We start from the raw sequence: 15,282 nt of genomic DNA, 5'->3' as shown, positions 1-15,282 counted from the left end.
CGGGTCGTAGTTTTTCATTGCACAGTTTATTGGATTATATAATGTATTGGGCAACTGGTAAAGATTATTTGTGGGGTGGAATAGGAAAAAACCAGCGATTCTTTAATCTCTTGAGGGGTTTTGTTTTTACGGTAAAAATGGCATATTAACTTTATTCTACCAGTCAATACAATTACGGAGATACCAAGTTTATATAGTTTTTTTTGTTTGTTTTTTGTTTTACCACGTTTACAAGGAAGAAACTAGTTGTTAAAAATAAAATTTGCGTTTTGTCACCACTTTCTGAGAGCCATAACTTTTTTTTTTTTTATTTCTACGTTGTTCGTGCAGTATGAGGGCTTATTTTCTTGCAGTGCTAGTTGTAGATTCTATTGGTACCAATTTGGGCTACATGGGACTCTGAGCACTTTTTATTTCGTTTTTTTTTGTGGGATATGATGTGACTAAAAAAGCAGCGATTCTAGCATTTTAATTGCGTTCACTGTGCAAGTTAAGAAATTTATATTATATAATAGTTCAGACTTTTACGGATGCGGTGATACCAGTTTTGTTTTGTCTTTTACAATACTTTAGAGGAAAAAATGGGAATAGGTGTTTTTTTTTTGTTTTTTTTTAAACTTTATCACTACTAAAAATTGTATTCAACTTTTTTACACATTTCATGATTCCCCCTAGGGGACTTGAACCAGCGATTGTTACATCACTGGTACAATACACTGCAATATTAAAGGGGTTTTCCAGGGACGCAACATTTTTGACCTAACATTCTATGTAACTATTTAATAAAGTTGCTAATACATAGTCTGTATTAAAGCGTTTCTGTGACCACATTCTAAGTGCCCTGTCTCCTACATAATGTGATCGGCGCTGTAATGTAGATGACAGCAGTGATTTTTATTTAGAAAAACTATTTTTACCACGTTATGAGCAATTTTAGATTTATGCTAATGACTTAGTTGGTCTAAAGTAAAAACACGCCCAGTTGGCATTAAGAAAGTCATTAGCATAAAGCTAAAATCGCTCATAACGTGGTAAAAATAGATCGTTTTTCTAAATAAAAAGCACTGCTGTCACCTACATTACAGCACCGATCAGATTATATAGGAGATAGGACACTTATAATGTGGTGACAGAAACGCTTTAAATCTGAAGACTTTCCTTCCTATTCTCCCTGCATCTACCCTGCCGGAAGTTCTGATTTTCGTCTTTTTTTTCCTCGACACAGGCTCATGCACGAGATTTAGAATACACACGGTCCTGTGTCGATACCTCACTGACCTACGTAATGACACAGGGCTGATCTTTACTAATTATTCTGTCCCCTCTGTGTATTGGATCTCCTCATTAGTTCTCTCTTTCCCTTTAGTTCATCCCGCCCACCTGCTCTATCTGAGGTGTCTGTGACCGCACCTCAGATATCTAATGTGATCCCCATCATAATATATGTACCCGCTATATATATATTTATTATTATTTTTTCGTGCTGTTATTCAAGTACAAGCAAAGAATTAACTGAGCGGATATTGAGGAGGCCGTGGACCAATAGGATGCCTCAATACCCAGGACTTCTGATGTACGCCTGTGCTTGAGGCATCCTATTGGTCCACAGTCTCCTCAATGCCCGCCCCATTTGCCTCTTATTAATAAAGCTCCTCAGTGCTCATGCGCTGCACGGCTTGAGAAAAAAAATGTCCCTGGAAAACCCCTTTAATGTATTGCAGTACATTGTCATATTTAAAGGCTCCTGTTAAGCCCTGCCAAAGGCAGGGCTTTACACGAGATGAAAAAAGGCAGTCCTGGTGCCTTCATTAGGCTCCTGGGCTGCCATGACAACCATTGGCACCCCTGCTCAAGTAGTGTGGGCTGGCAGAGGGGGGCGCCCCCTCTTTCGAACGTCTTTGATGCTGTGATTGTGATTGATCACAGCATCTAAGGGGTTAAACGGCCAGGAACAGCGCGACTGTTGTTCCTGGCCGTTAGTCCCGGGTGTCAGCTGTAATACACAGCTGATTCCTGCTGCGTACGGAGCCCCCTTCTCACACCACAACGCTATTACGTTGTGCACGTAGGGGTTAATGAAATAACATTGCAGTAGTGCTTTTCTTTCCAAGAACTCATTCCTTTGTTATTCCTCCTGGAAATGTATGAGTAATTTGACAACTGGGTGTTACGGCTCCCCCTGTCAAGAGTGTGTCCCTACAGTCTGGCACCCTCCAATCACTTTTGATAAGTGCATGCCCATTTGACGTAGCATGTGGTAAGGGTGCATTTCCATGAGCCGTTTTGTCTGCGCAATAAAAAACGTGTTAAATAATTGCTGCACGCTGTTTTACCGGGCAGTTTTTACAGATTAAGGGCGGATTTACACGAACGTGATATACATCCATGCAACGCGCATGATTTTCACGCGCCTCGCACGGACCTATGTTAGTCTATGGGGCAGTGCAGACTGTCAGTATTCTGGTCAGTATTTGGAAGCCAAAACCAGTAGTGGAACATACAGAGAAAACCTATAGTGGAAAGATTTGCACCTCTTCTGTGTTTTGGACCCAATCCTGGTTTCCACTTCCAAATACTGAAGCAAAATACTGACCAGAATACGGACGTGTGCATGAGGCCTAAGGGTCGATTTACATGAGCTGGTTTTGTGGTGTTCATTTATCACAAAATCATGACCGAAAAAGCTGCAGTTCTGTAGTTCCTTGGCGAATAAACGCTTATGTAATATACTCTAGTGCTCATTTGTCACTTTAAAGTTTTAGGAGGAATAATTGAGGAATGACACACTGCAGCGTTCTAAGAAAACATGCTCCAGAATTTAAAAAAAAATAATATTTTTATTCTCTATGAAAAAAAAACATGTCAGCAGAGCAGGCCTAGGATCAACTTTTGGTGCACCTAACCTTGTGTATAAAGAATTATGTCACCCAAAAAAATTATGACGTTTCTGTGTGGAAATTCCGCAGTGTTTTTAGCAAGAGAAACTGACATGCTGCCGATTGAGAATCCATGTCGCATGGCAATTTCTGGAGTTTTCTGCACATTTTTTCCACAGCGTTTGCAGATTTGTTGAAATCCCATCCACTTTGCTTCTACTGTAATACACTGCACAACTTCTGCACAGAAAATCCAATTGAAAATCCTTCAGCGTTTCAGTTACATGTGAACATACTATAAAGAGATTGTCGCACAAAGACAACTCCTTCTTAAACAGAAGACCGCTCGCAAGTCCGGCTTCTCCAACCTCTGTTGGGCTGTTATCTCAGGGGGAAGTTGGGTCAGGCTGTACGCTTCCTTGGCAGCAGCTGCATTGTGTGTTTTTTTTTTACATGCTACCATTCTGAGGGTATATTCAGACTTTTAGGTGTAGTTAAAACCTCATTAAAAGGGTTGTCCCAGAAAACACATGTATCCCCTATCCACAGGATAGGGGGGTGCGACCGCTTGGACCCCCAGAGATAAGGATAATGGGGGACCGAAGTGCTCCATGAGAAACATGGGACTTCCGGGGTCTGTGTCCAACAGATCCATAGAAATGAAGGACACGCTTGTGCGCATGCGTGACCGGCGTGCCATTTGTTTCTATGGAGCTGCCGGACACAGACCCCGGAAGTCCCATGCTTCTCATGGAGCACTTCGGTCCCCCATTATCCTTATCGCTGGGGGTCCTAGTGGTCAAGCATGAGAAAGGCCCACAGGGGCTGAAACGTTGCGCTGTCGGTCGTATGGGTGAATAAAACCTTTTTTCACTGAATTGGAACTTGTTTTGTGCTGCCTATTCTTTTGGAAATACAAATGTGGGACTGCAGTCAGGTCCTAAGGCCTGTGCACGCACCATTATATTTATTTCACTATCTTTTGTGCTGCTCTTGTTTTTATTTTTACACACACAACTCATTGAATTAGAATATCATCAAAAAGTTCATTTATTTTAGTAATTCAATTCAAAAAGTGAAACTCCTATTATATAGATTCATTACACACAGAGTGATCTATTTCCAGCATTTTTTTCTTGTAATGTTGATGGGTATAGCTGACAGTTAGGCCTCATTCACACGACAGTGAAAAACGGCCGTGTGATGGCCGTCCTTTTAACGGCTTTCACATGGCCGTTTTCAGCACAATGATATTCTATGGGTGCATTCACACGGCCGTTTTTTTAACGGCCCGTGAATAATGGGCGTCAAAAAATAGGACATGTCCTATTTTTGGCTGTTTTGACGGCCCCCATAGAAGTCAATGGATCCGTTTTTAACGGCTGTCAATACATGTAACAACCGTTAAAAACGGATCTGTTACATGGGGATTGGCGAGGGAACTACTAGTTCCCTTGCTGGCTATCGTTGGCATACTCACGTTTGCGGCGCTTCTTCAGGTGTGGTCACTCGTCTTCACGGGTTTGAAGGCGCCTCGATGACGTCATCGCCCCGTCGCGCTGCCTTGCCAGATCCCGTGCAGACGAGTGACCACACCTGAAGAAGACAAGAGACGGCGCTGCTCTCGTGAGTATGTGGCACGATCCACAGGCAGGCTGGTGTGGCATCGTGTGCAGGGAGGCTGGTGTGGCATCGTGTGCAGGGAGGCTGGTGTGGCATCGTGTGCAGGGAGGCTGGTGTGGCATCGTGTGCAGGGAGGCTGGTGTGGCATCGTGTGCAGGGAGGCTGGTGTGGCATCGTGTGCAGGGAGGCTGGTGTGGCATCGTGTGCAGGGAGGCTGGTGTGGCATCGTGTGCAGGGAGGCTGGTGTGGCATCGTGTGCAGGGAGGCTGGTGTGGCATCGTGTGCAGGGAGGCTGGTGTGGCATCGTGTGCAGGGAGGCTGGTGTGGCATCGTGTGCAGGGAGGCTGGTGTGGCATCGTGTGCAGGGAGGCTGGTGTGGCATCGTGTGCAGGGAGGCTGGTGTGGCATCGTGTGCAGGGAGGCTGGTGTGGCATCGTGTGCAGGGAGGCTGGTGTGGCATCGTGTGCAGGGAGGCTGGTGTGGCATCGTGTGCAGGGAGGCTGGTGTGGCATCGTGTGCAGGGAGGCTGTAAATAGTGTCTAGGTGAACATGTGACCTTCCTTTGGTTGTTTTCAGGGGGTTGGTACAAAAAAAGCCTGACCAATGAAATTCATCAGTTTTTTTAAAGGCCATGAAAAACTGATGCAAAATGGATGTCAAACGGACAGATGGACTTGAAATGGATGAAAATTTAGAGACACACTGATGCAAAATGGCCGTGAAAAACTGACAGTTGATCAGTTTTAAATGGACATTTTTTTTCACTGTCGTGTGAATAAGGCCTTAGGCTACATTCACACGACAGTGAAAAAAAATGTCCATTAAAAACTAATCAACTGTCAGTTTTTCATGGCCATTTTGCATCAGTGTGTCTCTAAAATTTCACCCATTTCCAGTCCGCTGTCTGTTTTTAATGGCCATTTGACATCCATTTTGCATCAGTTTTTCATGGCCGTTAAAAAAAAAAACGGATGAATTTCATTGGTCCGGCTTTTTTTGTCCCAACACCCAAAGGAAGGTCACATGTTCACCTATTTACAGTCCCCTGTATATGATGCCACACACCTCGCTGTATATGATATGATGCCGCACAGACCCACTGTAGATGCCACACAGCCCGACATGAATGCCCTACATACTCACCGATGCAGCGCTGTCTTCTTCCGGTAATGTCCCTCGTCTTCACGGTATATGCGATGACACATACTCACCGATGCTGTGCCGACTTCTCCTGGTCTGGTCGCTAGTCTCGCGGGATCTGCGAAGGTGATGACGTCATCGCGCCACCTTCGCAGAACCCGCGAGACTAGCGACCAGAACAGGAGAAGTTGGCGCTGAATCGGTGAGTGTGTGTCATAGAGCCGCCGATAGCGAGCAAGTGAACTAGTAGTTCCCTTGCAAATCCCCATGTCACAGATCCGTTTGTTTTTTTAAACATCTGTTTATTGAATTTTGAAAATGTTTCAAACACACAAAAAGGCACAAAGGCGTACCTGAGACATAGCAAGAGATTGTGATAAAGACATTACACAAGACGATTGCAATGCAGTCAAGAGAATAACAGTACAGCAAAATAACCACTTAATAACCCCCCCCCCCCCCCACTCCCCACAATCTAATGAGATAAAGAGAAATCAAACAACAAAGTCATGTACATGCTGAAATCCAAATTTGAGTTGAGCATGCATAGAGTAGCGCCCATATCTAGGAACTGAGTCCCTATAAACCTAGCTAACACTTCAAGTTACCCAGCATACCATCGACATCTCTCTTCAGGTACCATGAGGTGTAGGCGAAAGGTATCATTAATTCCGCCATGTCAGTAGACTGTAAATGCCTGCCGTTCTCTCAATTTGCCATACAATAGAGACAAGGAGGATTTGATCGGAGGAGAGGCGACCAGAAGGCCAAGTGAACTGGCAAGACATATGCTAGAGCCGTCCCTAAGTGGCGCTGTTAAAAAGGATCTCAATTGGCCATATGCCAAGAAATTATGGGCTGGGACACGTTTGGAATCCTCCAATTCTTGAAATGTCATATAACGACTCTCAGAAGGGTGTAAAACGTGTTGGAGTTGTACTATGCCCAGGGCGTGCCACTCTCTGAAATACGGATTCTCCCACCTCTGTGGAAAGGCTGGATGACCCCACAAGTTCATATGTTTAGATACATGCTGTGGAAGTTTAAAAGAGGACCTGATGGTTTTCCAAGCCATAATAGTATCTCGGAACAACACCCGGGGCCTCACGGTAAATGGAAGTAACCCAAATGCCGTATGCAAAAGGGGAGATAAGTTCCAGGGGGCCACTATCTCCGCTTCCAGGGTGTAATTTGAATAATAGGTAGAACCTTGTATCCAATCCAGCCCATGACGAGCAAGACTTGCCAAATTATAGCACCGAACATCAGGAAGATAAAGGCCTCCCAAATCTTTCGGAACCATAAGTTTCCTCAAAAGATATTCTCGGACGTTTTCGTGACCAAATAAACAAGGTGAAGGCCCAATTTAATTTTAGGACATCCTTATGAACACAGATCCGTTTTTAACGGTTGTTACATGTATTGACAGCCGTTAAAAACGAATCCATTGATTTCTATGGGGGCCGTCAGGCCGTTAAAACAGCCAAAAATAGGACATGTCCTATTTTGTGACGGCCATTATTCACGGGCCGTTAAAAAAACGGCCATGTGAATACACCCATAGAATATCATTGTTCTGAAAATGAACGTGTGACGGCCGTTAAAGGAACGGCCGTCACACGGCCATTTATCACTGTCGTGTGAATGTAGCCTTAAAGAGGCTCTGTCACCACATTATAAGTGCCCTATCTTGTACATGATGTGATCGGTGCTGTAATATAGATTACAGCAGTGTTTTTTTATTCCGAAAAACGATCATTTTTGACGGAGTTATGACCTATATTAGCTTTTTTTTAATGACTTTCTTAATGGACAACTGGGCCTGTTTGACATTTTGACCAAGTGGGCGTTGTACAGAGGAGTGTATGATGCTGACCAATCAGCATCATACACTTCTCTCCATTCATTTACACAGCACATGGTAATCTTACTAGATCACTATGTGCAGTCACATACACACACATTAACGTTACTCAAGTGTCAATGAATAGGCATCACCTCCAGCCAGGATGTGATGTCTATTCAGAATCCTGACACTTCGGTAACGTTTGTGTAAGATTCACAGCAAGGCAAGCGTAATCTCGTGAGATTACACTGTAAACTGTCATTTAAAACGAGATTACGCATAGACATCACGTCCTGGCTGGAGGTGATGCCTATTCATCGTCAGGACACTTGAGTAACGTTAAAGGGAATGTGACACTAGAAAAAAATGTATTTTTTTTTAGTTAAACAATTAGTGTATAGGTGATTAAACATTGTTCTAATTTTTTTCACGAGTCAGGAAATATTATAAATTAGATTCTAATTTATAATATTTCCCAGTGCTGGTCACTAGATGGAGCAATTCCCAAAATTGCAGCATTGCATGTGGTAAAGCAACCACATTGCTTTATGCTGCAAAATTTGGGAAAACTCACTCGCTCTAGTGAGCTCTCAGAATCCCCCCCTCCTTTATCCTGGCTAGTGCCGGGAGAAACGAGGGGATTGAACGGTCTAACCTCCTACACTGTGTGTCGCCATTTTTTGAGCTAACACACAGTGTAGTAGGTTTACATACACTAGTAAACACACAGTAAAACACTTACATACACAGAAATAACTTACCTGCTCCAGTCGCCGCCGCTTCCTCCGGTCCGTCCGCTCCGTCTGCTACCGCCGCTCCAAGTGCACAAGTCCGGAAGCCGCGACTGGAAGTAGTAATCTTACTGTCCGGCCGCGACTTCCGGTCTACAGGAAAATGGCGCCAGGCGGCGCACAGTTCAACTTGGACTGTGTGGGAGCGGCGCATGCGCCGTTCCCACACAGACGGCGTACAGCATAGTGGATGGAACGGGCCCCATTCGCATTCACTATGGGACTGTAGCTGCCGTATTCCATGTCTGTATGTGTCGTTAATCGACACATACAGAAATGGGAAAAAAAATGGCAGCCCCCATGGACAAGAAAAAGTGAAAAAATAAAAAAAAGTAAAACACAAACACACAAATAAATATAAAAGTTTTTAATAAAACACTAAAATCAAACAGATGTAAAAAATTTTTTTTTCGTGACACTTTTTCTTTAATGTGTATGTGACTGCACATAGTGATCTAGCTAGATCACTATGTGCTGTGTAAATGAATGGGGAGAAGTATATGACGCTGATTGGTCAGCGTCATACACTTCTCTCCACAACGCCCACTTGGTCATATAGTAAAACACGCCCAGTTGTCCATTGAGAAACTCATTAGCATAAAGCTAATATAGGTCAGAACTCTAAATAAAAACCCACTGCTGTAATCTAGATTACAGCACCAATCACGTTATTTACAAGATAGGCCACTTCTAATGTGGTGACAGAGCCTCTTTAATGAAAACCCAAAATTGAGTGTCTCAGAAAATAAGATTTAAAAAAATTTTTTAATACAGAAATGTTGGCCTACTGAAAAGTATGTACAGTATCTGCCCTCAATACTTGGTCATGGCTCCTTTTGCATGAATTACTGCAGCAATGCGGCGTGGCATGGAGGGGGATCAGCCTGTGGCACTGCTGAGGTGTTATGAATGTGGCGTGGCATGGAGGCCATCAGCCTGTGGCACTGCTGAGGTGTTATGGAAGCCCAGGTTGCTTTGATAGCGGCATTCAGCTCGTCTGCATTGTTGGGTCTGGTGTCTCCTCTTCCTCTTGACAATACCCTATAGATTCTCTATGGGGTTTAGATCAGGCGAGTTTGCTGGCCAATCAAGCACAGTGATACTGTACTCTTGGCAGTTTGGGCAGGTGCCAAGTCCTGCTGGAAAACGATACCAGCATCTCCAGGGAAGCATGAAGTGCTGTAAAATTTCCTGGTAGACGCTGCGCTGACTCTGGACTTGATAGAACACAGTGGACCAACATTGTTGCTCAGTGTCCAAAGTCCTGTTTTCAGGTGAAAGTAAATTTTGCATTTCATTGGGAAATCTCAGTCCCAGAGTCTGGAGGGAGAGTGGAGAGGAGTCAATCCAAGTTGCTTGCGGTCCAGTATGAAGTTTCCACAATCCATGATGGTTTGGGGAGCCATGTCATCTGCTGGCGTTGGCCCAGCATTTGCTATTCGTTGCAGATTTTTACATTCCCCATTGAACTCAATTGGTAAAAAGCGCAACGCTGTCACAGCATAAACAAACATGCTGTGGATTAAAAATCCGCACAGCAGGGGAGCAGTCGTACGTTTTCTCAGCTGACTTTTCTGCAGTGTGTGGTTGAGATTTGTTTAAATCTAATCGACTGATGCTACTGTAAGACGCTGCAGACTTTGTGCACAAATACGCACAGAAAACCTGCCCTGCGTAAACACAGCTTTAGGTCTCTTTAACCCCTTCCCGCACCTTGACGTTAACGCACGTCAATGTGTGCAGTAAGTTCGCGTACCTTGACGTGCAGTTACGTCTGTGCTTTGACAGTTAACCGCCGCGCGGCGCTACACCGCAGCAGCGGTTAACTGTGCAGGGTGTCCTGCATTCCCCGTTGCCGATCAGCGGCCCATCGCCGCTGATTTCGGCAGTTAACCCCTTAATTGCGGCGTTCAATTTTGAACGCCACAATTAAGGTGTTTAGCGCCGATCGGCAGCCACCATGTGAAATCACGGGGGCTGGCGATGGTACCCATGGCAACCGGACGCCAGACAATGGCTTCCGGGCTGCCATGTACAGAAGCCTACGAGGACCAGCCTCTGCTGGTCCTCCTAGGCTTCCTGTCAGTGTGACTATTACATCCCAATGACAGTTAGAATACATTACACTACGTAGGTAGTGTAATGTATTCCAGCAGCGATCAGAGCTGCAAGTCTAAGTGTCCCCTAGTCGGACAAGTGAAAAAAGTAAAACCACCCCTCCCAAAATATACAATAAAAAGTAATCAAAAAAAGTCGCATGTAGGCCAAAATAGTACCGATACAAACTACAACCCGTCCCGCAAAAAAGAAGCCCTTACACAGCTTTTTTGACTGAAAAATAAAAAAACTTATGGCTCTCAGAATATGGTGACACAAAAAAATAAATTATTTTCTAAATAACTTATTTTATTGCGCAAACGCTGCAAAACATAAAAAACGATATACATATGGTATCGCCATAATCGTACCGACCCGCAGAATAAAATATAATGGTCATTTATAGCCCAGGGTGAACGCTGTAAAAAAGAAATAAAAATCATTGTCAGAATTGATGGTTTTTGGTCACCTTGCTTGCCGAAAAATTTAATAAAAAGTGATAAAAAAAAATGGCATGTACCCCAAAATTGTAATTTTCATTGGTACCGATTGTCCCACAACAAATAAGCCCTCACGCAGCTCCGGTGGTGAGAAAATAAAAAAAGTTCCGGCTCCCAGAATATGGCGATGCAAAATGTGCAGTGTTCCAAAAGCAGATAAGATCGGGCGCCATTTATAAGTGCCACAAAGGCCACATATCTGCGGATTATTATTTATTTACCGCATTATTGTACCCTCTTATTTTGCCCCTGATGTACTCTGCCCAGCCTACATGTGCCCCCACATTATAAACTGAAATACCAGCAAAACGCCAGAACTACTACCAAGCAAAATCTGCGCTCCAAAAGCCAAATAGCGTCCCTCCCTTCTGAGCCCTACAGTCTGCCCAAACAGCCGTTTACGTCCACCGATATGGCATCGCCATACCCGGGAGAACCCGGTTAAAACTTTGAGGTATTTGTGGCACAAACTGGGCACAACATATAGTGCACTAAAATGGCACATCAGTGGAAAATTTAAATTTCCACTCTGCACCATCCGCTGCACATTAAACCCTTCGCGCAACATGACTTAATAGCATGTCGTGGTGTGGGGGGTGATGTATGGAGCATCTCACTAACTGAGCCCGCGCCATACGCTGTGCGTGTCAGCTGTGTATTACAGCTGATACCCGGGACTAACGGACAGAAACAGCGAACACGCTGTTACAGGAGCCTGTAAAAATCACAATATACTGCAATACATTAGTATTGCAGTGTATTCTACCAGTGATCTAACGATTGCTGGTTCAAGTCTCCTAGGGGGAATAATAAAATGTGTAAAAATAAAATAGTTATTATTAGTGGAAAAAATTAAATAAATATTTAAAGTCCAAAAAGAAACACTTTTCACATTTTTTCTCTAAAGTAATGTAAAAAAATACACAAACGTGGTATCGCTGCGTCCGTAAAAGTCAAAGCTATTACAATATACCATTATTGAACTCGCACGGTGAACGCCGTGAAAAATAAAGAATTTTAAACGGCAAAATCAGTTTTTTGGTCACCTTCTCTCTACCAAAAAATGTATTAAAAAGTGCTCAAAAAGTCTTATGTACCAAAAAATGGTACCAATAAAAACTACAGCTCGTCCCGCAAAAAATAAGCCCTCACACCACTCTATTGACGGAAAAATAAAAAAGTTGTGGCTCTTGGAAAGCGGGGAGGAAAAACATGGATCAGTTTGGAAAGGGTTAATTATTTTCTAATGAAAAACATTTATGACCACATGTGGGGTATAGCCGTACTCAGGAGAAATTGCTTTACAAATGTTGGGGTGCATTTTCTCCTTTATCCTTTGTGAAATTGAAAAAATGACACATTTTATTGGAAATAATGTTGATATTAATTTTCATGGTCTAATTCTAATAAATTCTGCAAAAGACGTGTGGGGCCTAAATGCTCACTATACCCCTAGATAGATTCCTTAAGTGGTGTAGTTTCTCAAATGGGCTTACTTTTGGGGGGTTTCCACTGTTTCGGTCTCTGTGGCTTTGCAAATTCGACATGACACCTAAAAACTATTCCAGCTAAATTTGAGCTCCAAAAGCCAAATAGCACTCCTTCCCTTCTGAGCCCTGCTGTGGGTCCAAACAGCAGTTTATTACCACATATGGGGTATTTACGTAATCAGGAGAAATTGCTTTACAAATGCTGGGGTGCTTTCCTCTCCTTTATTCCTTGTAAAAATTAAAAAATGTCTAAGTTCTTACAGGAAAAAAAAGATTTTTACCTTCACAGACTAATTTCAATGAATTCAGCAAAACAACTGTGGGGTCAAAATGCTAACTTTACCCCTAGAAAAATTCCTTGAGGGGTTTCCAAAATGGGGTCACTATTGGGGGGTTTCCACGGTTTTCATCCCTCCAGTGCATTGCAAATGCGACACGGCACCGAAAACTATTCCAGCAAAATCAAAAGTCCAAATGGTGCTCCTTCTCTTCTGAGGCCTGCTGTGGGTCCAAAACAGCAGTTTATTACCACATATGGGGTATTGCTATAATCAGAAGAAATTGCTTTACATATGTTGTTGTTTTTTCTACTTTACTCCTTGCAAAAGTTAAAAATTTCTACGTTTTTTCACAAAAAAAAGTCGATTTTCATCTTCACATACTAATTCAAATAAATTTAGCAAAAAAACTGTGGCTTCAAAATGCTAACTATACCCATAGATAAATTCCTTGAGGGGTATAGTTTCCAAAATGGGGTCACTTTTGGGGGGTCTTTACTGTTTTGGTACTACAAGACCTCTTCAAACCGGACATGGTGCCTAAAATATATTCTAAAAAAAGGAGGCCCCAAAATCCACTAGGTGCTCCTTTGCTTCTGGGACCTGTGTTTCAGTCTATTACCACACTAGGACCACATGTGGGATATTTCTAAAAACTGCAGAACCGGGGCAATAAATATTGAGTTGCATTTCTTGGGTAAAGCCTGTGGTACAGAAAGAATTTATTACAAATGAATTTTCGAAAAAAATTACATTTGTAAATTTCACCTCTACTTTGCTTTAATTCCTGTGAAACACCTAAAGGGTTAAAACACTTTCTGAATGCTGTGTTGAATACTATGAGGGGTGCAGTTTTCAAAATGGGGTGATTTATGTGGACTTTCTAATATATAGGGCCCTCAAAGCCACTTCAGAACTGAACTGGTCCCTGAAAAAATAGGCTTTTGAAATTTTCTTGCAAATATGAGAAATTGCTGCTAAAGTTCTAAGCCTTGTAACATCCTAGAAAAATAAAAGAACGTTCAAAAAACGATGCAAACATGAAGTAGACATATGGGAAATATAAACTAGTAAGTATTTTGTGTGGTATTACTATCTGTTTTACAAGTAGATACAGTTAAACTTAGAAAAATGCACATTTTTGCTAATTGTCTCTAAATCTTGGTGTTTTTTACAAATAAATATTGAATTTATCGACCAAATTTTTTCCCTAACATAAAGTACAATATGTCACGAGAAAACAATCTCAGAATCACTTGGATAGGCAAAAGCATTCTGGAGTTATTACCACATAAAGTGACACGTCCGATTTTAAAAATCGGCTTCGTCCTGAAGGCCAAAACAGGTTCAGTCCTGAAGGGGTTAACACGGCAGTATTTATCAGTTTTCGTGAGCCAAAACTAGGACTGGTTCCAAAACACTGAACAGGTGCAAATCTTTCCCTTACACTTTGTGAGGGTCCCAATCCTACATTTGGCTTACAAATACTGATGCAAACTACTAACCCAAAATACTGCCTAGAGAAAGAGACCCGACACAGACAGGCAGTCCAAGAATACCAAAGATCGCTTTGTGAAAGGGTAACTAAACTTTCAAAAAACTTCTCACGTCAGAAATTTTGATCAGCAAGAACTGAGACCCCCACCAATCTCTAAAACAGACCCACAGAATCACTCGGGTTAGCACGGAGCCGTTTCATTTGACTAGCTTTTCTCAGAAAGCTGAGCTATTGGTGTACGGGCTCAATAGAAAGTCTGATCAAAACTTCTACGTTTAGTTACCCTTTAAGTCCCGCTAGCGGGACTAAAAGTAAAATGAGAAAATGAACTTGTAAAAAAGCAATAAAAACATTTTTCCCATTAAAGGTGGTTTTATTTTGCAAGTGATAAAATATACACATAGTATATTGCCTTTTTTTCCACCCCTAGTAGTAGAACATGGAGTCTATATCTACTTGGTATTGCTGTAATCATATTGAGTCATAGAATAAAAGGTAAGGGTATGTTCACACGCTTAACAAAAAAACATCTGAAAAATAAGGAGCTGATTTCAGAGAAAACAGCCTCTGATTTTCAGGCGTTTTTGAAGCGGAGAATGAAATTTGAAAAGCTCCAGACTTTGAGGCGTTTTTTCATAGTGTTCAATGGAAAATCAGCTCCAAAAAACGCCTCAAGAAGTGACAGCGAAGCGTAAAATAAAGGCTCGTGGGAACAGAACATCGTAATTCCCATTGAAAGCAATGGGTAGATGTTTGTAGGCGTATTAGGGGCGTTTTTTCAGGTGTAATTCGAGGTGTAAAACGCCATTACATCTGAAAAGACGTAGTATGCACATACCCTAACAATTTTACCACACTGTAAATTTAAACAGCAAAAAACTACGCCAGAATAGCATTTTCTATTTCTCCCAATAAGTTAATTTATATGTACCCGAAAATGGTTCTGTTAAAAAGTGATCCGTTCCACAAAAAACAAAAAAAAAAGCAAAGCAGAGCCTTCTCGAATATCGCCACAGAAAGTGAATAGAGCGGTGGCAGAGCGCATGCAGTCCCCTTATGTTTCCATAGGGCACTATCTGAACCCTGTTCTCAGGATCGGTGTGGGTTCCAGCAGTTGGACCCCCACCAATCAGACACCACCTA

Source organism: Rhinoderma darwinii, chromosome 1 (assembly GCF_050947455.1).
Source record: "Rhinoderma darwinii isolate aRhiDar2 chromosome 1, aRhiDar2.hap1, whole genome shotgun sequence".
Lineage (NCBI taxonomy): Eukaryota > Metazoa > Chordata > Amphibia > Anura > Rhinodermatidae > Rhinoderma > Rhinoderma darwinii.
Note: the sequence above shows the minus strand (reverse complement) of the source record.